Source organism: Mesoplodon bidens (assembly GCF_964165515.1).
Source record: "Mesoplodon bidens genome assembly, chromosome: 12".
NCBI classification, from domain to species: Eukaryota; Metazoa; Chordata; class Mammalia; order Artiodactyla; family Ziphiidae; genus Mesoplodon; species Mesoplodon bidens.
The window spans coordinates 12,145,897-12,172,868 of NC_138168.1; positions in this window are offsets into that span (position 1 = coordinate 12,145,897).

A 26,972-nucleotide genomic window follows, 5' to 3' on the forward strand; every position below is an offset into this window, starting at 1 on the left:
TCTGTTCCTGCTTTGCAGATAAGTCCATTGACAGATGAATGGATAAAGATGAGGTAGTACATATATACAATGGAATATTACTCAGCCATAGAAAAGAACTAAATGATGCCATTTGCAGCAACATGGATGAACCTAGAGATTATCATATTAAGTGAAGTAAGTCAGACAGAGAAAGACAAATACCATATGATATTGCTTATATGTGGAATCTAAAAAAAAAGAGTACAAATGAAATTGTTTACAAAGCTTTGAGTTCTTTTATGCAGGAAGCACATTAGAGCCAAGAAGTAACATGGAGCTGTGACAGGTCTGATCCCAGGGGGAAGCTTCTGTGTCATTGATTTTGTTGGGAATCTGAGGAGAACTAGGGTTTCCAGAAAAACATACAGTTTACACTTCTGTGACAAGGAGGCATTTCCAAGTGTGGCTACCACTGTTTTCTACTCTCTCTAGCCAGGGAAACTCTGGTTCACTGGGATGGAGAGTGGCTGCCCTGGGTCTGGGGTCCTGGAAGATCTCCCGACACAGAGCCATGAATCTTCTGAATAGGAGGAAAATTGATGGCCAGAGGAAGCCCCCAAAGCTGGTGTTTATCCAGTTTTCCTGTGCTTACGACTCCCCTGGGGATCTTGGTAAAATGCAGATTCCAGAGCTACTGATAGATTGAGTCGGAGAGTGGGAGGGCACCGAGAAGCTGCTTTTCCGGCAAGCTCCCAGGTGTCACTGCTCTGTTATTTTGCGGTCTAGACTGTGAATGGAACAGCCCTAAGAAGTCCCTGTACCACACTTAATTCCATCAGGAAACCAGAACGGCTTCAATGAATATTCACAACCAAAGAACAGGCCTCTGGAAGGCTGCCCACAGGCTGGAGAGGGACCAAGGGCACCTCTGTCCAGTAAGATCAGCAAAATTGACTCTAGGATTCAGTGTGCTCGATGACAGAGCAGATCACCTGTTCATCCAAGAACCAGCATCCTGAGCAAATAGATGAGCAATGTTTGTGACCCTGAATGGGAAACCCCAAGCCCAGAACCTGGGTGATACCAATGGCACTGAATGAGGGCCACCCTGGCTGTGCCAGCTGTGGTGAGTGACCTGCTATTTGTCCGGGCGTGCAGAGGACCCATCAGGGCAGAGAAGTGACCAAGACCCCGGCCTCTGGTGGGGCAGCCTGGGTGCAGGACCTGCACTGTCATGTCTTAGCTGCGTCCCTCAGGAAGTTCCTTAGCCTTTCGGACCCTCATTATTTTCCATATGTAACTAGAGATATTAAAGTGCCTTCTTCCCGAGGTTGTTGTGAGACACATAAAAACACTTATCACCGTGCCTGGCATCTAAAAATGCTCAGTAAAGATTACTTATTATGCTTCCAGCAAGATAAATTTTGCCTTTGATGATTTCTAGCGACTTTATCAGAATAAAGACTTTCTTATACACCTTATTGTGACAAATGCAAAATATTCACACAGGAGCTGAAGTTTTTGTTTTTGCTTTTTTTTGAGTTCACTTGATCAGAGTACGTAAATTACAGCAAGTCCCTACAAATGAACGAGTTCTGTTCCCAGAGCGCATTCATAAGTGCAATTTGTTCGTAAGTCCAGCAAAGTTAGCGTAGGTACCAAACTAGCACAATCGGCTAGATAGTACTGTACTGTAATAGGTTTATAATGCTTTTCACATAAGTAATACATAAAAAACAAATAAAAAATAAAGAAAACCTTTTTAATCTTACAGTACCTTGAAAGGTACAGTAGTACAGTACAACAGCTGGCATCCAGGGGCTGGCATCGAGTGAACAGGCAGGGAGAGTTACTGACTGGAGGAGGGAGAGGAGGTGGGAGATGGTAGAGCTGAAGGATCGTCAGCAACAGGAGATGGAGGGCAAGCTGCACTTTCACTCACGCCTGACGTGGATGGCACAGGTTCCAGTTCCTTGCTGGATTCAATTCTATTTACCCTCTCGAAAAAATGATCCAGTGATGTCTGGGTAGCAGCTCTTTTTTTCTCATCATAGATGACACAGTAGCACTGGATTGCATTCTGAACGGCTGCTGCAACCTTCATGTACCGTTCTATGTTCGGGTCCTGTGCCTCAAAAACTAACAGTGCCTCCTTAAATAAAGAAAATCCCCTGCCATTTCCTGTGTTGTGAATCACTTTGGTTCTTCAGTTTCTTCTTCCTCTTGTCTCTCTTTGTCCTTTCTCTGGGCCTCCAATTCCTGGCGCTTCTTAGCAGTACCAGCTACATCACCGCTGCTTTTACACTTCTTTCTAGACATCCTGGGCTTGAAATAAAGATACTGTGCTACCGTACAGTACAGTAAAGTACACAAAAGCACAACCATTTTTAGAGGATGCAGGCATGTGACAATGTACACCAGACACATGAACTAACTTTCATGATTGGACACACCAATGCACGTTTGCATCTTTGAAAGTTTGCAACTTGAAGGTTCACACGTAGGGGACTTACTGTATGTTGTTAAAATTAGTTTGCTCTTTTTGTGATAATAACCAGGCAGTAGCATAAAGCCATCCTAGACCATTTCCTCTAAATTAGTATTCTAACTTAGGGACAGTTTCATTTCACAGAATAGCCAGTTTTAACAAAGTGAAAATATTTGTCACTTCTGATATCCTGACTCCTGGGTATCTTTGTTGGCAGGCCTGCACAAGCATCAGCTGGACTCAGAGTTCTCTCGGAATATGTGCTGTGTTTATGCATAATTCATTCTGTTCTTTGCTCTCTGATGTACACGATCTATTCCTATTGCTATGAGAATAGCGATTCAATGACAATAACCTCTTTACTTTGTTTCAGTCATTTCCACAGTTACTGTGGTGACAGGTTGATTCGGGCTTTGATGCTGATGAAAAGGAAAAGAGAAACTTTTTTTCATAAAGTGCCTCTTTTCTGCTCAATTTGCTTTGCATCTCTTTGTGCCTCAAATTTAGCAAGTGAAAAGTTTGTTCCCAGGGATGATCTGAAATACAGGGCTGGCTGTCACATGCATGATTGATTCTAAATGAACGCCTGAGTCTTTCTTACAAGACTGAACCCTAGGACAGCAAAACACACTGTAAAAAAGGCTTTCCTGTCACTGGCAGGTACACCGTCATGTCTGACTTAACCCTTGGATTGTAAACAAGCAGAGGCTGACAAGAGATCACAAACAAAACCAGTCTCTGAGTCTCTGTTTTCCACAAGTCTCTCCAGGAAAGGTATCTCTCCGAGCCATCACTCCACTTCACCCTCTCTCGGTCCTTGACTCTCTCTGTCTCCCTCCTCCCAGCCATATTCACTGTCCTTGTGTCCATTTTTGCATCCGTCTGCCCCTCTCTGGTTTCTGTGGCTGAGCAGTGAGTCATGGAAACTACTCAAGACCCATGTCTCCCGGTTTATCCTCCAGCCATATCCTGTTATGTGTTTGTCTTTCAGCTGCCCTTGGAACAAGATGCCTTCTTCAGTGCTATTTCTCTTGTTTAAATTTTCTGTCTTTGAATTACCAGCCATCACTCCCATTTTAAAATATTTTCTTTAATTTCTTTTTAAAAAAGTAGTAATTTGGCCGAATGACAGTGTCTCTTTCAATTATGACCTGGGTAATGGTATAAGGTGCTAACTTTAATTAGTTCTAATTAGTGCTTCAAACCCAAGTGGTCCTGTGATCGTTCTGCTCTCCCTCCAATAGCAGTGGGATATAGTACAGATTTTCAGAGTATATGTGCAAAAGTTTGATTTCTATTTCTCTTAACAATCGTGCTATTTTTCTGATTTGGGAGAGTCTAGATATATCCAATTAGTGGGACTGATTTTCCAATAAGTTAAATTGAATGTCTCTGGAATATTGGCTAAGTGCCAGTTCAAATGTGACATGAGTTGGAAAACTGAATCTTGTGGGTCAAATCTGGCCTGACACCTGTTTTGTAAATAGTTTTATTGACACACAGCCATACTCATTTTTTATGTATTGTCTGTGACTGCTTTCACACTACAGAGACTATGCCCTGCAAAGCCTAAAATATTTGCTGTCTGACACTAGAAGAAAATGTTTGTGTACTCGTGGACTACTCCACACACCAGGCCTGGAAAATGTCCCTGGTTACGTCTCGAGGCAAAGTTTATCAGAAGTTCAGCCTGATACCTGAAAATCTCTTTTCCCCCAATTTGTGAAAATCACATATTAACTCATAGGAAAGGCCAGATTATTTTCAGAGATACCACAAAGGTATTTTGCATACAAACAGGGTTGCCAGATAAAAGACACTGGACACTAAGTTAAATTTGAATTTCAGAAGAACTGCAAAGATTTTTTTGATATATGTATGTTCCAAATATTGCATGGGACATACACTAAAAATTTATTTATTTTTCTGAAATTCAGATTTGACTGGACATCTTGTGCTTTTATTTGCTAAATCTGACAGCCCTCTCTATAAGAGGATGAAAAGAAGGGCAATGAAGAGAATTTGAAGCAACGTCTACTTCACTGTGTGAAGTTTCTAGTTTATTAGCACCTTCTGATGTACTGTCTGGTCACATTCCAGAGTTCTACAGTTTATATTCATGCTTTGAATCAATAATGAGAGACTTCATTCTTTTTTTTTTTTTTTTTTTTTTTTTTTTTTGCGGTACACGGGCCTCTCACCGTTGTGGCCTCTCCCACTGCGGAGCACAGGCTCCAGACGCGCAGGCTCAGCGGCCATGGCTCACGGGCCCAGCCGCTCCGTGGCATGTGGGATCTTCCTGGACCGGGGCACGAACCCGTGTCCCCTGCATCGGCAGGCGGACTCTCAACAACTGTGGCACCAGGGAAGCCCTGAGACTTCCTTCTTTACACCCAGGTGTTTGGCACACAGGTGGTCTGCTTTCCAACCTCGGAATCCATGCTGTTTCTTGGCAATTTGAAAATTTCAATTGTCCATCAGATTTCAGGAGGGAGAGCACTTTTTAATACAAGATGAAGGGAAATTACACAGTAGGACTTCCTAGGTTTGATTTAATCACAGGAGGAGAGCAAAAAATAGAAAGTTGTACAAAACAAGTGGTTGGGAGAATTGGCAAGAGTCCAATTGTTCTAATACTGCTCTATCTGTAAGGAAGAGTGTTAGGGATTTAACTGTAGTTTGGAAACATTGGTCAATACAGAATATTAACTGAGAGAAAGCAAGGTTAGTTAAACAGAAAAATAATATATTAAAATTTCTATATTAGAGGCAAGCTTCTGCTTAGGTGTGCCTTAGACTACTTAATGGACTCCTGGGAAGGCTTTCTCTAGTCGCGGCGAACGGGGGCTACACTTCATTGCGGGTGTGTGGACTTCTCATTGCGGTGGCTTCTCATGTTGCGGAGCACGGGCTCTAGGCATGCAGGCTTCAGTAGTTGCAGCACGTGGCTTAGTAGTTGTGGCGCAGAGGCTTAGTTGCTCTGTGGCATGTGGGATCTCCCTGGACCAGGGTTCGAACCCGTGTCCCCTGCATTGGCAGGCAGATTCTTAACCACTGCACCACCAGGGAAGTGCTTTGCTGAGCGATTATAAGTCAATAACCACACGATTTTGGTTCTCTATTTTTCATCTGAAGAAGCTATGTTAGAAGATTTTGAAGGTTCTTACCAGGTGTAAACCTTGACTTCTGTTACATGCCTATGCACATTAGATTAGATTGTGATGTCTACAGTATGTCCAAAATATCGAAATTATCAAATGTAAATGTGAACACGAGCCCCAAATTTGGGAAACATGACAGCATTGGAAGCTAGCCTCTGTAGACGAGACTGATTCCCATCAAATTAGAGCAGACCTGTTTAAATTAGATGGAACACTGGTTTAATATCTTAGGTTTGTCTACTTCTAACACATGTTCATGAAATTTTTGTATGTCTGAAATGCTGTTCCTCTCTTTCTTTATAAATATTTTAGTTTCCTGGTGGTTCGTAAAAGTTTCAGAGAAAATTTTAATTGACAGTAACTTCCATTTTATGGTGCCCAGTTTGAAAGTAGGTACCATAGAAAGGAAATCTGTCTTCTCTGGGGTTTGTAATGTAGCAATCCATCAGTTCGATAGAAAAAAATACACATGAGGTTATGGTGAAAGTTTCAGGGGAAATAACTGACTGGATATGCCTATTCAGAAATAGTTATTTGGGATAATACAACTAGAATTGGGGAGATGCTGATGTTTGTTCTCCATGTTAAGTATTTAAAAAAATACAGATCTAAGAGAGCAAAAAGAGTATGTAGGTATGCTAAGATTAACTTATATGTCTGCTAAAACACCATTTCTAAAAATTGATTTTAAATTTAAAATATTATAGATGAGGCTAAAACTGCCTCTGCCCACCACCCTGATTCTTCTCCCTTCACCTCCACCCCTTTTGAGGTAAGCACCACTGTTGTTTTTGTGTGGGTCCTTTCAGGGGATTTTCTCACAGAGATTTGACTTTGTTGTTTTCTGTATGTGTTAATAAGCCCAGCCTGCTATGTTTGTCAGTGTTGGATGGGAAAACAATGCTGCTGCTGAAAGACCTTTTGCACTGGGCTTGATTATCAGATTGAAGACGGCTACACTGTGGGCTCGCATCAGGGCAAGGAGTGTGTGTGTGTGTGTGTGCGTGCATATGCTGTCCTGCGTACACACACGCACATATAAATTTGGTTCACCAGCCACTCTGCACCTTGGTTTCCTTATCTGCAACCCAGAATGTGATGATCCAGAACATCATTAAGGTTTGTTCAGCTCTTGGTTTCTCTGGTCTCTTATTCCGAGTGCTAACATAGCTGAAAAGATGGCTATGTGACAGGACTTCTGTTCTTTCCCCATGGTGTTTAGTTATAGTTTCTGTTTATGGCATCTAATATTGTTTGCAAAAGCTGGATACATACTCATTTGCTCTAAGTAGATCCAGCTCATTTCTGTTCCCATAGACCAGGAGGAAAGGTCCAGTGATACTGGTCATCCTTTAACAGCATCTCATGGTCATTTCTTATGAGTCTTGTCCAACTCATTTGGAGTTAATCCCACTAAATTTACCCTCTCATAGTCGTTCTGGGTATCACTCTAATCCCTCATCACACCAAACCTAGTGAGCAATGCTGACAACTCACATGTGATATCCTGCAACCCCTTGTTTCAGAGCCGAAAATTAAGCTCAGCTTCTGTGAGTCTTTCTAAGATAGCTCACTTTCTCTTTCTTTTTCAAAACTGAAATTAGAAATTCGAAAAGATATACGCACTGCTATGCTCACAGAATCACTACTTACAATGGCCAAGACATGGAAACAACCTAAATGTCCATCAACAGATGAACAGATAAAGGAGATGTGTTATACATACAATGGAATACCACTCAGCCATAAAAAAAGAGTGAAATAATGCCATTTGCAGCAACATGGATGGACCTAGAGATTATTATACTAAGTGAAGTAAGTCAGACAAAGACAAATATAATATGATATCACATACGTGGACTCTAAAAAATTATAAAAATGAACTTATTTACCAAACAAAAACAGACTCACAGACATAGAGGACAGATTTGTGGTAACCAAAGGGAAAGGTGGGGGGAGGGATGGAATAGGAGTTTGGGATTAAAATATACACACTACTATACATAAAACAGATAAACAACAAGGACCCACTGTATAGCACAGGGAACTCTACTCAGTATCTTGTAATAATGTATAAGGGAAAATAATCTGGAAAAGAATATATAGATATAGATATATGTATATGCATCTGAATCACTTTGCTGTACACCTGAAACTAACACAACCATGGAAATCAACTATACTTAAATTTAAAAAATTGGAAAAAAATCGCTGCTACTTGTACTAAAACATCAAAAAATAGATTTTTTTCTTTATAATACCAGATCTGGCTTATTATTATTATTATTATTATTATTATTATTGTGTTATAGTTGCTTTCCAATGTTGTGTTAGTTTCTGCTGCACACCAAAGTGAGCAGCTATATGTATACATATATCCCCTCCTTCTTGAACCTCTTAACCCCCCATCCCACGCATCTGGTCATCACAAAGCACCAAACTGAGCTCCCTGCACTATACAAAAGGTTCCCACTAGTGATCTGTTTTACACATGGTAGTGTATATATGTCAATCCCAATCTCCCAATTCATCCCACCCACTCTTCTGCCACTGTGCCCATACATCAGTTTTCTCCATCTGCGTCTCTATTCCTTCCCTGAAAATATGTTCATATGCACCATTTTTCTAGATTTCACATATATGCGTTAATATACGATATTTGTTTTTCTCTTTCTAACTTATTACACTCTGTATGACAGACTCTAAGTCCATCCACACCTCTACAAAGGACACAGTTTCGTTCCCTTTTATGGCTGAGTAATGTTCCATTGTATACATGTATTGAAACTTCTTTATCCATTCATCTGTCGATGGACATTTAGTTTGTTTCCATGACCTGGCTATTGTAAATAGTGCTGCAGTGAACATTGGGGTGTAGTTCTCTTTTTGAATTATGGTTTTCTCAGGGTATATGCCCAGTAGTGGGATTGCTGGGTCATATGGTAGTTCTATTTTTAGTTTTTTAAGGAACCTCCATACAGTTTTCCATAGTGGTTGTATCAATTTACATTCCTGCCAACAGTTCAAGAGGGTTCCCTTTTCTCCACACCCTCTCCAGCATATATTGTTTGTAGATGGTTTGATGATGGCCATTCTAATTGGTGTGAGGTGATACCTCATTGTAGTTTTGATCTGCATTTCTCTAGTAATTAGTGATGTTGAGCAGATTTTCATGTGTCTCTTGGCTATCTGTATGTCTTCTTTGAACAAATTTCTATTTAGGTCTTCTGCCCATTTTTTGATTGGGTTGTTTGTTTTTTTGATATTTAGCTGCATGAGCTGTTTGCATATTTTGGAAATTAATCCCTTGCCCATTGCTTTGTTTTCAAATATTTTCTCCAATTCTGAGGTTTGTCTTTTTGCCTTGTTTATGGTTTCCTTTGCTGTACAAAAGATTTTAAGTTTCATTAGGTCCCATTTTTTAATTTTTGTTTTTATTTCCATTTCTCTAGGAGGTGGGTCAAAAAGGATCTTGCTGTGATTTATGTCATAGAGTGTTCTGCCTATGTTTTCCTCTAAGAGTTTCATAGTGTCTGGCCTTACATGTAAGTCTTTAATCCATTTTGAGTTTATTTTTGTGTATGGTGTTAGGGAGTGTTCTAATTTCATTATTTTACATGTAGTTGTCCAGTTTTCCCAGCACCACTTACTGGAGATGCTGTCTTTTCTCTATTGTATATTCTTACCTCCTTTGCCATAGATTAGGTGACCATAGGTATGTAGGTTTATCTCTGGGCTTTCTATTCTGTTTCATTGATCTATACTTCTGTTTTTGTGCCAGTACCATACTGTATTGATTACTGTAGCTTTGTAGTATAGTCTGAGGTCAGGGAGCCTGATTCCTTCAGCGCCTTTTTTCTTTCTCAAGATTACTTTGGCTATTTGGGTTCTTTTGTGTTTGCATACAAATTGTAAATTTTTTGTTCTAAATCTGTGAAAAATGCCATTGGTAATTTGATAGAGATTGCATTAAATCCATAGATTGCTTTGGGTAGTATAGTCATTTTCACAATATTGATTGTTCCAATCCAATGTCATGGTATATTTCTCCATCTGTTTATGTCACCTTTGATTTCTTTCAAGAGTGTCTTATAGTTTCTGTGTACAGGTCTTTTACCTCATTGGGTAGGTTTATTCCTGGGTTTTTTGTTGCAATGGTAAATGGGATTGTTTCCTTAATTTCTCATTCTGATCTTTTGTTGTTAGTATATAGGAATGCAAGAGAATGCTGTGCATTAATTTTGTATCTGGCAACTTTACCAAATTCACTGATTACCTCTAGTAATTTTCTGCTGGCATCTTTAGGATGCATATGTATCATAGTATCATGTCATCTGCAAACAGTGACAGTTTTATTTCTTCTTTTCCAATTTTGATTCTTTTTATTTCTTTTCCTTTTCTGTTTGCTGTGGCAAGGACTTCCAAAACTATGTTGAATAATAGTAACATGAGCGGACATCCTTGTCTTGTTCCTGATCTTAGAGGAAATGCTTTCAGTTTTTCACCATTGAGAATGATGTTTTCTGTGGGTTTGTTATATATGGCCTTTATTATCTTGAAGTAGGTTCCTTCTATGCCCATTTTCTGGAGAGTTTTTACCATAAATGGTTGTTGAATTTTGTCAAAAGCTTTTTCTGCATCTATTGAGATGATTATATGATTTTTATTTTTAATTTGTCAATATGGTGTATCACATTGATTGATTTGCTTATATTGAAGAATCCTTGCATCCCTGGAATAAATCCCACTTGACCATTGTGTATGATCCTTTCAGTGTGTTGCTGGATTCTGTTTGATAGTATTTTGCTGAGGATTTTGGCATCTATGTTCATCAGTGATATTGATCTTTAATTTTCTTTTTTTGTGTGATATCTTTGTTTGTCTTTGGTATCAAGGTGATGGTAGCCTCAAAGAATGAGTCCAGAAGTAGTCCTTCCTCTGCAAATTTTTGGAAGAGTTTGAGAAGGATAGGTGTTAGCTCTTCTCTAAATGTGTGATAGATTCACCTGTGAAGCCATCTGGTCCTGGACTTTTGTTTGTTGGAAGATTTTTAATCACAGTTTCAATTTCATTACTTGTGACTGGTCATATTTTCTATTTCTTCCTGGTTCAGTCTTGGAAGATTATACCTTTCTAAGAATTTGTCCCTTTCCTCCAGGTTGTCTATTTTATTGGCATATAGTTTCTTGTAGTACTCTCTTATAATCCTTTGTATTTCTGCAGTGTCATTTGTAATTTCTCCTTTTTCATTTCTAATTTTATTGATTTGAGTCCTCTCCCTTTTTATTTTTCTTGATGGTTCTGGCTAAAGGTTTATCAATTTTGTTTATTTTTCCAAAGAACCAGTTTTTAGTTTTATTGATCTTTGCTGTTGTTTTCTTCATTTCTATTTCATTTATTTTTGCTCTGATCTTTATGATTTCTTTCCTTCTACAAACTTTGGATTTTGTTTGTTCTTCTTTCTCTAATTGCTTTAGGTGTATGGTTAGGTTGTTTATTTGAGATTTTTCTTGTTTCTTGAGGTAGGATTGAATTGCTTTAAACTTCCCTCTTAGGACTGCTTTTGCTGCATCCCATAGGTTTTGCATCATTGAGTTTTCATTGTCATTTGTTTCTGTGTAATTTTTGATTTCCTCTTTGATTTCTTCAGTGATCTCTGACTTCTATGATTATGTGAAAGTGAATTTGAATGAACTAGTTTTCTTTCTCTATCAAATAGATGATCACAATATTATTTGGGTACTGGTGTTCCTTTATAAGCTCTGCATCCTGATCCTGCATCTGTGACGTTAGGATGTTGTTGCTGTTGTTGTTTTCTAATACTGTTGAAGTCTCCCTCCTCAGCCAGAGTTGCTGGTGCTCCTCACATCGAATGAAGCCTGGTGAAAACTAGAGTCCAGGCAGAGAGAAGAGACGGCTTCCTGCAGAGAGCTGAGCACAGGGGGACAGTGTTTTAAGAGCCCCTTGTTTTCAATGCCATAGGACAAATGCAAAACAAACAAAAATAAACTTCTTGAAAACATATACAAACAAAACAAATGGAAAATACCTTTTGCAAAGTTGTAACCTCTTTGTAATTGTGTCTTTGTTACTAACCATTTTGAGCAGTTGAATAGCTAAATAATCTGTGGTTTTGAAACTAGGCCTGAATAAATTTCCACCTTAAAAGTGGCATTCTTGTGTAACCACTGACAGTTGCCACTTGGTGAAGGTATCTTGTTTCTGATTTTACAGCTGTTGGTGTCTGGTTTGCTTCAGCCAGCTTCCTCCTCAGTCTCATTGTTATTGAAAGTAGGGGTCCGGCTGCTCACTGCTGTAAAGGCAATAAAGAGGCAAGGTTGGTGGAAAGGAAAGTTTGCTTTATTTTGGATGCCGGCAACAGGGGTCAGGGGCAGGGCAGACTCCTGTCCAAAGGCCGACTCCCTTCACTGACGAGCAGTAGTCAAGAGCTTTCATAGGCAAAGGGAGGGGGCCACATGCAGAAACAGCACAGGCAGCTCTGACAGTCATCTTGAAATTGGTCATTGGTGGTTTGACCACTGTCATCTTGATTGTTTTAAGTATAGCTAGTTTTTAGTTCCAGGGTTGGTTTCTTCCCATTTCCTTGAGCCCAGTTCTTGGAATTGTGGCAGCTTATGTCATGGCTACAGTCTGGTCATCATGTAGTTAACTTCTTACTCCTGGTGGGGGTTTCAGTAACCATATGATAGCTCACAGGATGTGGCTCAGAATATTCTCTATAGCCCTTGAGGAGAACTAAAGGTCCTTGACTTGGCTTAATGACTAAAATATTATTATTTGGTCTTGTTGGATTGTTTCCCTTTATTTCTGTATTTTCTCACTTCTCTGATTAAATTTTTCTTTGGCTAAAGTTTTTCCACAGACAAAAGGCAGGCAGAGGACATGGATGGCAAGGACCTGAGGGTCCTGCTCTGTTCCATCATCACCTGTGACTTCCAATTAAAATTGTATCACACTAAGATGATTGGAAAGCAGTATAGACATGTGAGGAAGAGATTCAACTTCCAAGGTGTCAACACTCTCCAATAATTGCCAGAAAATCTCCAGCAGTACCACATTCAAAAACATCTAAAGAAATAGTTCAAGTCAATGGGAATTTACTGTGTCCATCTTGGATTTAATTTGATATTGCCATTCTTACAGTGTTGTGTGAATACCACAAACATAATGTGGTATCCTTAGGGGTCATGGAATACATTGCTTTATATAGATGATTTGAGTCTTGCTCTAAAAATTTTGTTTTAATTAAACCAGTTATTCATTTAAAATTAAGAAAGACAATAAGAAGCATATTCTTTTATGCCTTTTTACAAGCCAGCAATGCTTCTAGAAGTTTGTGGTAATGTATAGAAGAAATGTTTTTATGTAATTATTTCAGATTTTATGGAAGTGAGTTTAAAAACTTTCTAGAAAACTATCCAGTGCTGATCTTAGTTCTCAAGGATGCAAAGAAATCATGTTTATTTCTAAATTTTGTGCCCAGAAGCCAGAAACAAAACAAAACAAACAAAAGAAAAACAAAAAACCCTGTGATCAGAGGTGTGCTGAAGAGAGTTATAGCTAAAATGTTGATGGTACTCGTGTTCTGTTTCTTTGGTCCCACTTCTGCACTGGTGCTATTATAATATTCATTTCTTCTTTCTGATGAACAAAAGTGTGTCCTTCCTGCAGTAAACTGTGCTAGTGACATATAAGCTTAATTCGTTTCCTTCTTGAGGTCAGCAAGATAATCCTCACCAGTTTCTTTGTGTCTCTGGGTAGACATACTTGCTCTTTTTTTTTTCCCCCAAGTGTTTTATATATTTATTTATTTTTAATTTTATTCGAATATAGTTGATTTATAATGTTGTGTTGGTTTCAGGTATACAGCATAGTGATTCAGTTATACATATACATATGCACATTTTTTTCAGATTCTTTTCTCATATAGGTTATTACAGAATACTGAGTAGAATTCCCTGTGCTATACAGTAGGTCCTTGCTGGTTATCTATTTTATTTTTTTCATTCTACCTCCTACTTTACTTATTTATTTATTTTTAATTGAGTATATTTGCTTTACAATGTATTGTTAGTTTCTGCTATACAGCAAAGTGAATCAGCTATATGTGTACATATATCCCCTCCCGCTTGATTCTCCATCCCACCCCCTATACCACCCCTCTAGGTCATCACAGAGCACTGAGCTGAGCTCCCTGTTCAGCAACTTCTCACTAGCTATCTATTTTACATATGGTAGTGTATATATGTCAATGCTACTCTCAATTTGTCCCTCCCTCCCCTTCCCCCCATGTCCACAAGTCCATTCTCTATGTCTGTGTCTCTTTTCCTGCCCTGCAAATATGTTCATAACTATCATTTTTCTAGATTCCATATGTATGCCTTAATATATGATATTTGTTTTTCTCTTTCTGACTTACTTCACTCTGTATGACAGACTCTAGTTTCATCCACTTACTTGCTTTTAAAATTTAGTATATCAGTCAATGTCTAGTCTGGTGCCAAATTGCTATGCTTCTAAATAATCATCATGAAAGTGTATAATATCATTCTTTGACTTGATACGTACAACTCTTCTTCACCTTAGGCCAAGCCTATACTGGAAATTTAGAATTCATCCTTTCTGATACTGCAATTTTATTTTTTATTTCAGGCCATAATTTTCAGTACAGGACATAAGTTTTCATTTGTATGGAAAGTTTAATAATAGAGAGATGTGCAATCTATGTTAAAAATCTCACACTCATACACAAAGGCTAAATTATAGATATAGTTAGTTGGAAGTAGATTTATCAATATTTCCCTTCTGGCATTTCTTTCTGTCTTCAGAAATTTCTTTGTCACATTGAGATCAATGGACCATGCTTATGCTCAGGGTTGGAAACCTTGGAAAAAACTTGAGCAGACCATAAGATTTTACCTGTGGCTGGCAGTTAAGACCATGCAAGTAGGAAAATAATGGCAAGGCAGAATTGTAAACAGCTTGACTAAGTATTGAAGACATGTCCCAACAAACTCATAGAGCCCAGCTCCAGAGACTGGGAATTATTATTATTATTTTTTGCTCCAGACATCTAGAGACTCCAATGATCATTCCACAAAGCATTTAGTCTCCCAAAAAATAGTTTATAAAAGTCACTAAACAAACAACTATAACCCATAACAAACTGCAACGAGAAAATCTAGGAAGCAGGGGGAATCTGAATTCCAAAGTTACCACATAATAATATTTAAAATGTCAAGGTTTTAGCAAAAGTTATGAGGCAAGAAAGGAAAGTGTAGTCTATTTACACACACACACATGCAATGAAATGAATAAAAACTGTCCTTGAGGAAGCCCACACATTGGACTTACTAGACAAAGAGCTAAATGTAACAATGGACAAAAAAAAAAAACAAGGAAAACAAGAGAATGATGTATCATCAAATAGAGAATACCAATAAATAGAAATTATTATAAAAAATGTAAACTCAGGAACTAAAAGTATAAGAGCTAAAATTAAAAATTCACTGGAGAATATCAACACCAGATTTGAGTAGGCAGAAGAAAGAACCTGTGAACTTGAAGATAGGACAATTGAAAAGATCTGGTCTGAGGATCGGGGTGGGGGGAGAACCAAGGAAATGATACCAAACAACAGAAGAGGAGGGAACACTTTCTAAATCGTTCTATGAGGACAGAATTACTTTGAAAACAAAGCCAAAAACGTTACAAGGAAAGAAAGTTATAGACCAATATCTCTTACAAATATAGATGCACAATCCTCCACAAAATACTAGCATCCTGAATTCAGCAGTGTATTGAAAGTGTTATATACAAAGTCCATATGAGATTTATCCCAGGAATGTGAAGATGCTTCAACATATGAAAACCAGCAGATAGGATGTATCATGTTAATAGAATGAAGAAAAAAAACCACATGATAGTGTTAATTGTTGCAGAAAAGCACTTGATAAAATCCAGTAATCTTTCATGTGTAAAATATACCACAAACAAAAATAGAAAGACAGTTACTCCAAGTAATAAAGAGAATTTTTGGAAAACGCAGCTAACATCATACTCAATGATGAAATATTGATGGCATTCCCTATAGAATCAAGAATAAGACAAGAATGCCTTATTTTACTACTTCTATTCAACAGTATACTGCAAGTTCTAGCCCAAACAATTAGGCAATAAAAAGAAATAAAAGGCATCCAGCTCAGAGAGGAAGAGGTAAAAACTATAATTTTTCACAGAGAACATGAATCTTGAAAAAGAAAATAAAGTTGGAAGGCTCATACTTCTCAACTTCAATACTAATTACAAGCTACAGTAATCAGAAGAGATTTGTATTGGCATAAGGATAGACATATGGATCAGTGGAATAGAATAAAGAGTTCAGAAATCAACACTCACATCTTTGGCCAGTGGTGCAAAGATCTTTCAGTGAGGGAGAGAATAGACTTGATTTTGTGAAAACTGGATATTCACATGGAAAAGAATGAAATTGGATCTGTACTTCCCATCATATAAAAAATTAACAGAGATACCTTCAAGATGGCGGGGGAGTAAGATGTGGAGATCACCTTCCTCCCCACAGATACATCAGAAATATATCTACATGTGGAACAACTCCTGCAGAACACCTACTGAACACTGGCAGAAGACCTCAAACCTCCCCAAAGGCAAGAAACTCCCCACATACCTGGGTAGGGCAAAAGAAAAAAGAAAAAATAGAGCCAAATTAATTAATTTGGCACAGCACCCCTGGGAGGGAGCTGTGAAGGAGGAAAGGTTTCCACACACTAGGAAGCCCCTTCACTGGTGGAGATGGGGGTGGCATGGGGGGAAGCTGCCAGCCATGGAGGAGAGCGTAGCAACAAGGATGCAAAGGGCAAAGTGGACAAATTCCCACACAGAGCATCGGTGCTGACCAGCACCCACCAGTCGGAGAGGCTTGTCTGGTCACCCACCGAGGCGGGCAGGGGCTGGAGCTGAGGCTCGGGCTTCAGAGGTCAGATCCCAGGGAGAGGACTGGGGTTGGCTGCATGAACACAGCCTGAAGGGGGCTAGTGCAACATGGCTAGCCAGGAGGGAGTCAGGAAAAGGTCTGGCCTGCCTAAGAGGCAAGAGACCATTGTTTTGGGGTGGGCAAGGAGAGGAGATTCAGAGCACCGCCTAAACGAGCTCCAGAGACAGGCGCAAGTTGCAGCTATCAGTGTGGACCCCAGAGATGGGCATGAAATGCTAAGGCTGCAACTGCAGCCACCAGGAAGTCTGTGTGCAAGCACAGGTCACATCCACACCGCCCCTCTCAGAAGCCTCTGCAGCTCGTCACTGCCAGGGTCCTATGATCCAGAGACAACTTCCCCAGAAGAACACACAGCATGCCTCAGGCTCAGGCTGAGGCAATGTCAACCCAGCCACTGCCACTGCAGGCTCGCCCTACATTCCATACCCCTCTCTTCCTATGGCCTGAGTGAGCCAGAGCCCCCTAATCAGCCGCTTCTTTAACCCCATCTTGTCTGAGCCAAGAACAGACACCCTCAGCAGACCTACACACAGAGGCGGGGCCAAATCCTGAAGTTCAGCCAAAGCTGAACCCCAGGAGCTGTGCAAACAAAGAAGAGAAAGGGAAATCTCTCCCAGCAGCCTCAGGAGCAGCAGATTAAATCTCCACAGTCAACTTGATGAACGCTGCATCTGTGGAATACCTGAGTAGACAACAATTCATCCCAAAATTGAGGCGGTGGACTTTGGGAGCAACTGTAGACTTGGGGTTTGCTTTCTACATCTAATTTGCTTCTGTTTTTCTGTTTATCTTATATTAGTATTTAGAGTTTATTATCATTTGTAGATTTGTTTATTGATCTGGTTGCTCTCTTCCTTTATATATATATATGTGTGTGTGTGTAGATATATATATTTCCTTTTTCTCTTCTGGTGAGTGTGTATGTGTATCATTCTTTGTGTGATTTTGTATGTATAACTTTGCTTTTACATTTGTCCTGAGGTTCTGTCTGCCCATTTTTTGTTTTTTTTTGTATAGTTTTAGTGCTTGTTATCATTGGTGGATTTTTTTTTTTTGGTTTTGTTGCTCTCTTCTCTTTTTCCTTCTTTTTTAAAATTTTTATATTTAATAATTATTTTTTATTTTAATATCTTTATTTTATTTTATTTTATTATTCTATTTCCTTCTTCTTTTTTTTTCTCCCTTTCTTCTGAGCTGTGTGGCTGACAGGGTCATGGTGCTCCAGCCAGGTGTCAGGCCAGTGCCTCTGAGGTGGGAGAACTGAGTTTAGGACATTTTTATTCTTTTATTTTTAGTACAGTTTTTAGCACTTGTTATCATTGGTGGATTGGTTTTTTAGTTTGGCTGCTCTCTTCATTTTTTCCTTTATTTTTTCTTTATTACTTTTTAATTTTTTATAATTATTTTTATTTTAATAAGTTTCTTTTCTTTCTTTGTTTCTCTGTTTCTTTGTTTCTTTGTTTCTTTCTTCCTTTCTTTCTTTCTCTTTTTCTACCTTTTCTTCTGAACTGTGTGGCTGACAGGGTCTTGGTGCTCAGCTTGGTATCAGGCCTGTGCCTCTGAGGTGGGAGAGCTGAGTTCAGTACATTGGTCCATCAGAGACCTCCCAGCTCCATGTAATATCAACTGGCAAAAGCTCTCGCACAGATCTCCATCTCAACACCTAAGACCCAGCTCCACTCAACGACCAGCAAGTTCCAGTGCTGGACACCCTATGCCAAACAACTAGCAAGACAGGAACACAAACCCACCCATTAACAGAGAGGTTGACTAAAATCATAATAAGGTCACAGTCACCCGAAAACACACCACCAGACGTGGACCTACCCAACAGAAAGGCAAGATCCAGCCTCATCCACCAGAACACAGGCACTAGTTCCCTCCACCAGGAAACCTACACAACCCACTGAACCAAACGTAGCCACTGGGAGCACACACCAAAAACAACAGGAACTACGAACCTGCAGCCTGTGAAAAGGAGACCCCAAACACAGTAAGCAAAATGAGAAGACAGAGAAACATGCAGGAGATGAAGGAGTAAGGTAAAAATCCACCAGACCAAACAAATGAAGAGGAAATAAGCAGTCTACCTGAAAAAGAATTCAGAATAATGATACTAAAGATGATCCAAAATATTGGAAATAGAATGGAGAAAATACAAGAAACATTTAACAAGGATGAGAAGAACTAAAGAGCAAACTAACAATGATGAACAACACAATAAATGAAATTAAAAATTCTCTAGAAGGAATCAATAGCAGAATATCAGAGGCAGAAGAACGGATAAGTGGCATGAAATTTAATAGAGGAAATAACTACTGCAGAGCAGAATAAAGAAAAAAGAATGAAAAGAATTGAGGACAGTCTCAGAGACTTCTGGGATGACATTAAATGCATGAACATTTGAATTATAGGGGTCTCAGAAAAAGAAGAGAAAAAGAAAGTGTCTGAGAAAATATTTGAAGAGATTATAGTTGAAAACTTCTCTAATATGAGAAAGGAAATCGTTAATCAAGTCCAGAAAGCAAAGAGAGTCCCAGACAGGATAAATCCAAGGAGAAACATGCCAAGACACATATTAATCAAACTATAGAAAATTAAATACAGAGAAAAATATTAAAAGCAGGAAGGGAAAAACAACAAATAACATAGAAGGGGATCCCCATAAGGTTAACAGCTGATCTTTCAGCAGAAACTCTTCAAGCCGTAAGGGAGTGGCAGGACATATTTAAAGTTATTAATGGGAAAAACCTACAACCAAGATTACTCTACTCAGCAAGGATTTCATTCAGATTCGACAGAGAAATTAAAACCTTTACAGACAAGCAAAAGCTAAGAGGACTCAGCACCACTGAACCAGCAATACAACAAATGCTAATGGAACTTCTCTATGCAGGAAACACAAGAGAAGGAAAAGACCTACAATAACAAACCCAAAACAATTAAGAAAATGGTAATAGGAACATACATATCAATAATTACCTCAAATGTAAATGGATTAAATGCTCCAACCAAAAGACATAGACTGGCTGAATGGATACAAAACAAAGACCATATAGATGCTGTCTACAAGAGACCCACTTCAAACCTAGGGACACATACAGATGGAAAAAGATATTCCATGCAAATGGAAATCAAAAGAATGCTTGAGTAACAATGCTCATATCAGACAAAATAGATTTTAAAATAAAGACTATTACATGAGACAAAGAAGGACACTACATAATGATCAAGGGATCAATCCAAGAAGAAGATATAACTACTGTAATTACTTATGCACCCAACATAGGAGCACCTCAATACATAAAGCAAATACTAACAGCCATAAAAGGGGAAATCGACAGTAACACAATCATAGTAGGGGACTTTAACACCCTAGTCTCACCAATGGACAGATCATCCAAAATGAAAATAGATAAGGAAACACAAGCTTTAAATGACACATTAAACAAGATGGACTTAATTGACATTTATAGGACATTCCACCCCAAAACAACAGGATACACTTTCTTCTCAAGTGCTTATGGAACCTTCTCCAGGATAGACCATATCTCGGGTCACAAATCAAGCCTTGGTAAATTTAAGAAAATTGAAATCACATCAACTAGCTTTTCCGACCACAATGCTATGAGACAAGATATCAATTACAGGAAAAAATCTGTAAAAAGTACAAACACATGGAGGCTAAACAATACACAACTTAATAAGCAAGAGATCACTGAATAAATCAAAGATGAAATCAAAAATTACCTAGAAACAAAAAACAATGAAAACATGATGACCCAAAACCTGTGGGATGCAGCAAAAGCAGTCCTAAGAGTGAAATTTTTAGCAATACAATCCTATCTCAAGAAACAAGTAACACCTCAAATAAACAACCTAACCATACACCTAAAGAAATTAGAGAAAGAAGAACAAAAAGCCCCCAAAGTTAGCAGAAGAAAAGAAATCATAAATATCAGATCAGAAATAAATGAAAAAGATATGAAGGTAACAATAGCAAAGATCAATAAAACTAAAAGCTGGTTCTTTGATAAGATAAACAAAATTGATAAACCATTAGCCAGACTCATCAAAAGAGGTGAAGACTCAAATCAGTAGAATTAGAAATGAGAAAAGAGAAGTAACAACTGACACCACAGAAATACAAAGGATCATGAGAGATTACTACAAGCAACTATATGCCAATACAATGGACAACCTGGAAGAATTGCACAAATTCTTACAAAATCAGAAACTTCCAAGACTGAACCAGGAAGAAATAGAAAATATGAACAGACCAATCACAAACACTGAAATTGTGACTGTGATTAAAAATCTTCCAACAAACAAAAGTCCAGGACCAACTGCCTTCACAGTCAAATTCTATCAGACATTTACAAAAGAGCTAACAGCAATCCTTCTCAAACTCTTCCAAAATATAACAGAGGGAGGACCACTCCCCAACCCATTCTATGAGTCCACCATCACCCTGATAACAAAAAGAGACAAAGATGTCACAAGGAAAGAAAACTACAGGCCAATATTACTGATGAACATAGATGCAAAAATCCTCAACAAAATACCAGCAAACAGAATCCAACAACACATTAAAAAGATCATACACCACGATCAAGTGGGGTTTATCTCAGGAATGTAAAGATTCTTCAATATACGCAAATCAATCAATGTGATACACCATATTAACAAATTGAAGGAGAAAAACCACATGATCATCTCAATAGATGAAGAAAAAGCTTTTGACAAAATTCAACACCCATTTATGGTAAAAACCCTCCAGAAAGTAGGCATAGAGGGAACTTACCTCAACATAATAAAGGCCATATATGACAAACCCAAAGCCAACATCGTTCTCGATGTTGAAAAACTGAAACCATTTTCACTAAGATCAGGAACAAGACAAGGTTGCCCACTCTCACCACTATTATTCAACATAGTTTTGGAAGTTTTAGCCACAGCAATCAGAGAAGAAAAAGAAATAAAAGGAATCCAAATTGGAAAAGAAGAAGTAAAGCTGTCACTGTTTGCAGATGACATGATACTATACATAGAGAATCCTAAAGATGCTACCAGAAAACTACTAGAGCTAATCAATGAATTTGGTAAAGTAGCAGGATACAAAATTAATGCACAGAAATCTCTGGCATTCCTATATACTAATGATGAAAAATCTGAAAGTGAAATCAAGGAAACACTCCCATTTACCATCGCAACAAAAAGAATAAAATATCTAGGAATAAACCTCCCTAAGGAGACAAAAGACCTGTATGCAGAAAACTATAAGACCCTGATGAAAGAAATTAAAGATGATACAAATAGCTGGAGAGATGTACCATGTTCTTGGATTGGAAGAATCAACATTGTGAAAATGACTCTACTACCCAAAGCAATCTACAGATTCAATGCAATCCCTATCAAACTACCACTGGCATTTTTCACAGAACTAGAACAAAAAATGTCACAATTTGTATGGAAACACAAAAGACCCCGAATAGCCAAAGCAATCTTGAGAACGATAAATGGAGCTGGAGGAATCAGGCTCCCTGACTTCAGACTATACTACAAAGCTACAGTAATCAAGACAGTATGGTACTGGCACAAAAACAGAAAGATAGATCAATGGAACAGGATAGAAAGCCCAGAGTTAAACCCATGGACATATGGTCACCTTATCTTTGATAAAGGAGGCAGGAATGTACAGTGGAGAAAGGACAGTCTCTTCAATAAGTGGTGCTGGGAAAACTGGATAGGGACATGTAAAAGTATGAGATTAGATCACTCCCTAACACCATACACAAAAATAAGCTCAAAATGGATTAAAGACCTAAATGTAAGGCCAGACACTATCAAACTCTTAGAGGAAAACATAGGCAGAACACTCTATGACATAAATCACAGCAAGATCCTTTTTGACCCACCTCCTAGAGAAATGGAAATAAAGACAAAAATAAACACATGGGACGTAATGAGACTTAAAAGCTTTTGCACAGCAAAGGAAACCATAAACAAGACCAAAAGACAACCCTCAGAATGGGAGAAAATATTTGCAAATGAAGCAACTGACAAAGGATTAATCTCCAAAATTTATAAGCAGCTCATGCAGCTCAATAACAAAAAAACAAACAACCCAATCCAAAAATGGGCAGAAGACCTAAATAGACATTTCTCCACAGAAGATATACAGACTGCCAACAAACACGTGAAAGGATGCTCAACATCTTTACTCATTAGAGAAATGCAAATCAAAACTACAATGAGATATCATCTCACACCAGTCAGAATGGCCATCATCAAAAAATCTAGAAACAATAAATGCTGGAGAGGGTGTGGAAAAAAGGGAACCCTCTTGCACTGCTGGTGGGAATGTGAATTGGTACAGCCGCTATGGAGAACGGTATGGAGGTTCCTTAAAAAACTACAAATAGAACTACCATATGACCCAGCAATCCCACTACTGGGCATATACCCTGAGAAAACCATAATTCAAAAAGAGACATGTACCAAAATGTTCATAGCAGCCCTATTTACAATAGCCCAGAGATGGAAACAACCTAAGTGTCCATCATCGGATGAATGGATAAAGAAGATGTGGCACATATATACAATGGAAAATTACTCAGCCATAAAAAGAAATGAAATTGAGCTATTTGTAATGAGGTGGATAGACCTAGAGTCTGTCATACAGAGTGAAGTAAGTCAGAAAGAGAAAGACAAATACTGTATGCTAACACATATATATGGAATTTAAGAAAAAAAAAATGTCATGAAGAACATAGGGGTAAGACAGGAGTAAAGACACAGACCTACTAGAGAATGGACTTGAGGATATGGGGAGGGGGAAGGGTAAGCTGTGACAAAGTGAAAGAGCGGCATGGACATATATACACTACCAAACGTAAGGTAGATAGCTCGTGGGAAGCAGCCGCATAGCACAGGGAGATCAGCTCGGTGCTTTGTGACCGCCTGGAGGGGTGGGACAGGGAGGGTGGGAGGGAGACGCAAAAGGGAGGGGATATGGAAACATATGTATATGTATAACTGATTAAATTTGTTATAAAGCAAAAAATTAAAAAAAAAAAAATAAATAAAAAACTTTAATCAAAAAAAAAAAAAAAGCTTTTGACAAAATTCAACACCCATTTATGGTAAAAACCCTTCAGAAAGTAGGCATAGAGGGAACTTACCTCAACATAATAAAGGCCATATATGACAAACCCAAAGCCAACATCGTTCTCGATGTTGAAAAACTGAAACCATTTTCACTAAGATCAGGAACAAGACAAGGTTGCCCACTCTCACCACTATTATTCAACATAGTTTTGGAAGTTTTAGCCACAGCAATCAGAGAAGAAAAAGAAATAAAAGGAATGCAAATCAGAAAAGAAGAAGTAAAGCTGTCAGTGTTTGCAGATGACAGGATACTACACATAGAGAATCCTAAAGATGCTACCAGAAAACTACTAGAGCTATTCAATGAATTTGGTAAAGTAGCAGGATACAAAATGAATGCACAGAAATCTCTTGCATTCCTATACACTACTGATGAAAAATCTGAAAAAGAAATTAAGGAAACACTCCCATTTACTATGGCAACAGAAGAATAAAATACCTGGGAATAAACTTACCTAACGAGACAAAAGTCCTGTATGCAGAAAACTATAAGACACTGATGAAAGAAATTAAAGATGATACAAACAGATGGAGAGATATACCATGTTCTTGGATTGGAAGAATCAACATTGTGAAAATGACTATTCTACCCAAAGCAGTCTACAGATTCAATGCAATCCCTATCAAACTATCAATGGGAGTTTTCACAGAACTAGAACAAAAAATTTCACAATTTATATGGAAACACAAAAGACCCCAAATAGCCAAAGCAATCTTGAGAAAGAAATACAGAGCTGGAGGAATCAGGCTCTCGGACTTCAGAAGACTCTCGGACTTTAGACTATACTACAGAGCTACAGTAATCAGCACAGTATGGTACTGGCACAAAAACAGAAATATAGATCAATGGAACAGGATATAAAGCCCAGAGATAAATCCACACACATATGGTCACCTTATTTTTGATAAAGGAGGCAAGAATATACAATGGAGAAAGGATAGCCTCTTCAGTAAGTGGTGCTGGGAAAACTGGACAGCTACATGTAAAAGAATGAAACTAGAACACTCCCTAACACCATAAACAAGAATAAACTCAAAATGGATTAAAGACTTAAATGTAAGGGCAGACACTATAAAAGTCTTAAAGGAAAACATAGGCAGAACACTCTATGACATAATTCACAGCAAGATCCTTTTTGACCCATCTCCTAGAGAAATGGAATTAAAAACAAAAATAAACCAATGGGACCTAATGAAACTTAAAGGCTTTTGCACAGCAAAGGAAACCGTAAACAAGATGAAAAGACAGCCCTCAGAATGGGAGAAAATATTTGCAAATGATGAAACTGACAAAGGACTAATCTCCAAAATTTAGAAGCCGCTCATGCATATCAATATAAAAAAAACAAACCACCTAATCCAAAAATGGGCAGAAAACCTAAATAGACATTGCTCCAAAGAAGATATACAGATTGCCAACAAACACAAAAAAGTATGCTCAACATCACTAATAATTAGAGAAATTCAAATCAAAACTACAATGAGGTATCACCTCACACCAGTCAGAATGGCCATCATCAAAAAATCTGTGGAGAAAAGGGAACCCTCTTGCACTGTTGTTGGGAATGTAATTGATACAGCCACTATGGACAACAGTATGGAGGTTCTTTAAAAAAATAAAAATAGAACTACCATATGACCCAGCAATCCCACTACTGGGCATGTAGGGCATGTACCCTGAGAAAACCATAATTCAAAAAGATACATGCACCCCAATGTTCACTGCAGTAGTATTTACAATAGCCAGGACATGGAAGCAACCTAAGTGTCTCAACAGATGAATGGATAAAGAAGATGTGGCATATATGTACAAATGGAATATTAATCAGCCATAAAAAGAAACGAAATTGAGTCATTTGTAGTGAGGTGGATGGACCTAGAGTCTGTCATACAGAGTTAAGTAAGTCAGGAAGCGAAAAACAAATACCTTGTGCTAACACATATATATGGAATCTAAAAAAAAAATGGTGCTGACGAACGTAGTGGTAGGACAGGAATAAAGAGGAAGACGTAGATAATGGAGTTGAGGACATAGGGAGGGGAGTCGTAAGTGGCGACAATGTGAGAGAATGGCATGGACATATATACACATTTACCAAACGTAAAATAGATAGCTAGTGGGAAGCAGTTGCATAGCACAGGGAGATCAGCACATGGAGATTAGCTTGGTGCTATGTGACCACCTACAGGGGTGGGATAGGGAGGGTGGGAGGGAGATGCAAGAGGGAGGAGATGGATCAATATTATGAGTGTAAGATCTAACACTATAAAACTCTTAGAATGAAAAATAGGAGTTGATCGTGATGTTGGACTTGGCTACAGATATTTAGATATGACACCAAAAGCAGGAGCAATAACAATAACAAAATGTAGAAATTGGACTTTATCAAAAAGAAAACATTTTGTGCATCAAAATATACTGTGAAGAGGGTGAAAAGGCAACTCACAGTGTGACAGAGAATATTTGCAAATCATATATCTGATGAGTGTCTGGTGTCTAGTACATGTAAAGAACTCCTACAACCCAAAAACAAAGGACAAAGAACCCAATTTAAAAATGGACCAAGGACTTGAATAGACATTCCTCCAACAGGGATATATGAATGGCCAACATATGGAAAGATGCTCTACATCAATTGTCATTAGGGAAATGCAAATCCAATTCCCAATGAGAAAGCATTTTAATCTACTAAGCTAGCCATGATTAAAAAATGGAAAATAAGAAGTGGTGATGCATATGAGGAGAAATGGAAACACTTGTGGATTGCTGGTGGGAATGTAAAATGGGCAGCTTCTTTGGAAAAGTTTGGAAGTTCCTCAGTAACTTAAACGTAGAATTGCCATATGACCCAGCAGTTCCCTGAAGAATTTAAAACATGTGAACATGTGGTCAAACACTTGTACAAGGAGGTTCAAAGCAGCACTATTTGTAATAGCCAAAAAGTGGAAAAAACCTAAATGTCAACAACTGATGAACTGATGAAAAACTGTGTTAAATCCATACAGTGAAGTATTATTTAGTCATAAAAGGAGTGGAATACTAATACATTCTGCAGCATGAATGAAGCTTGAAAACATGTTGATGAATGAAAGAAGCCAGACACAAAATGCTACATATTCTGGACATATGATTTTACTTATATGAGATACCCAGGAA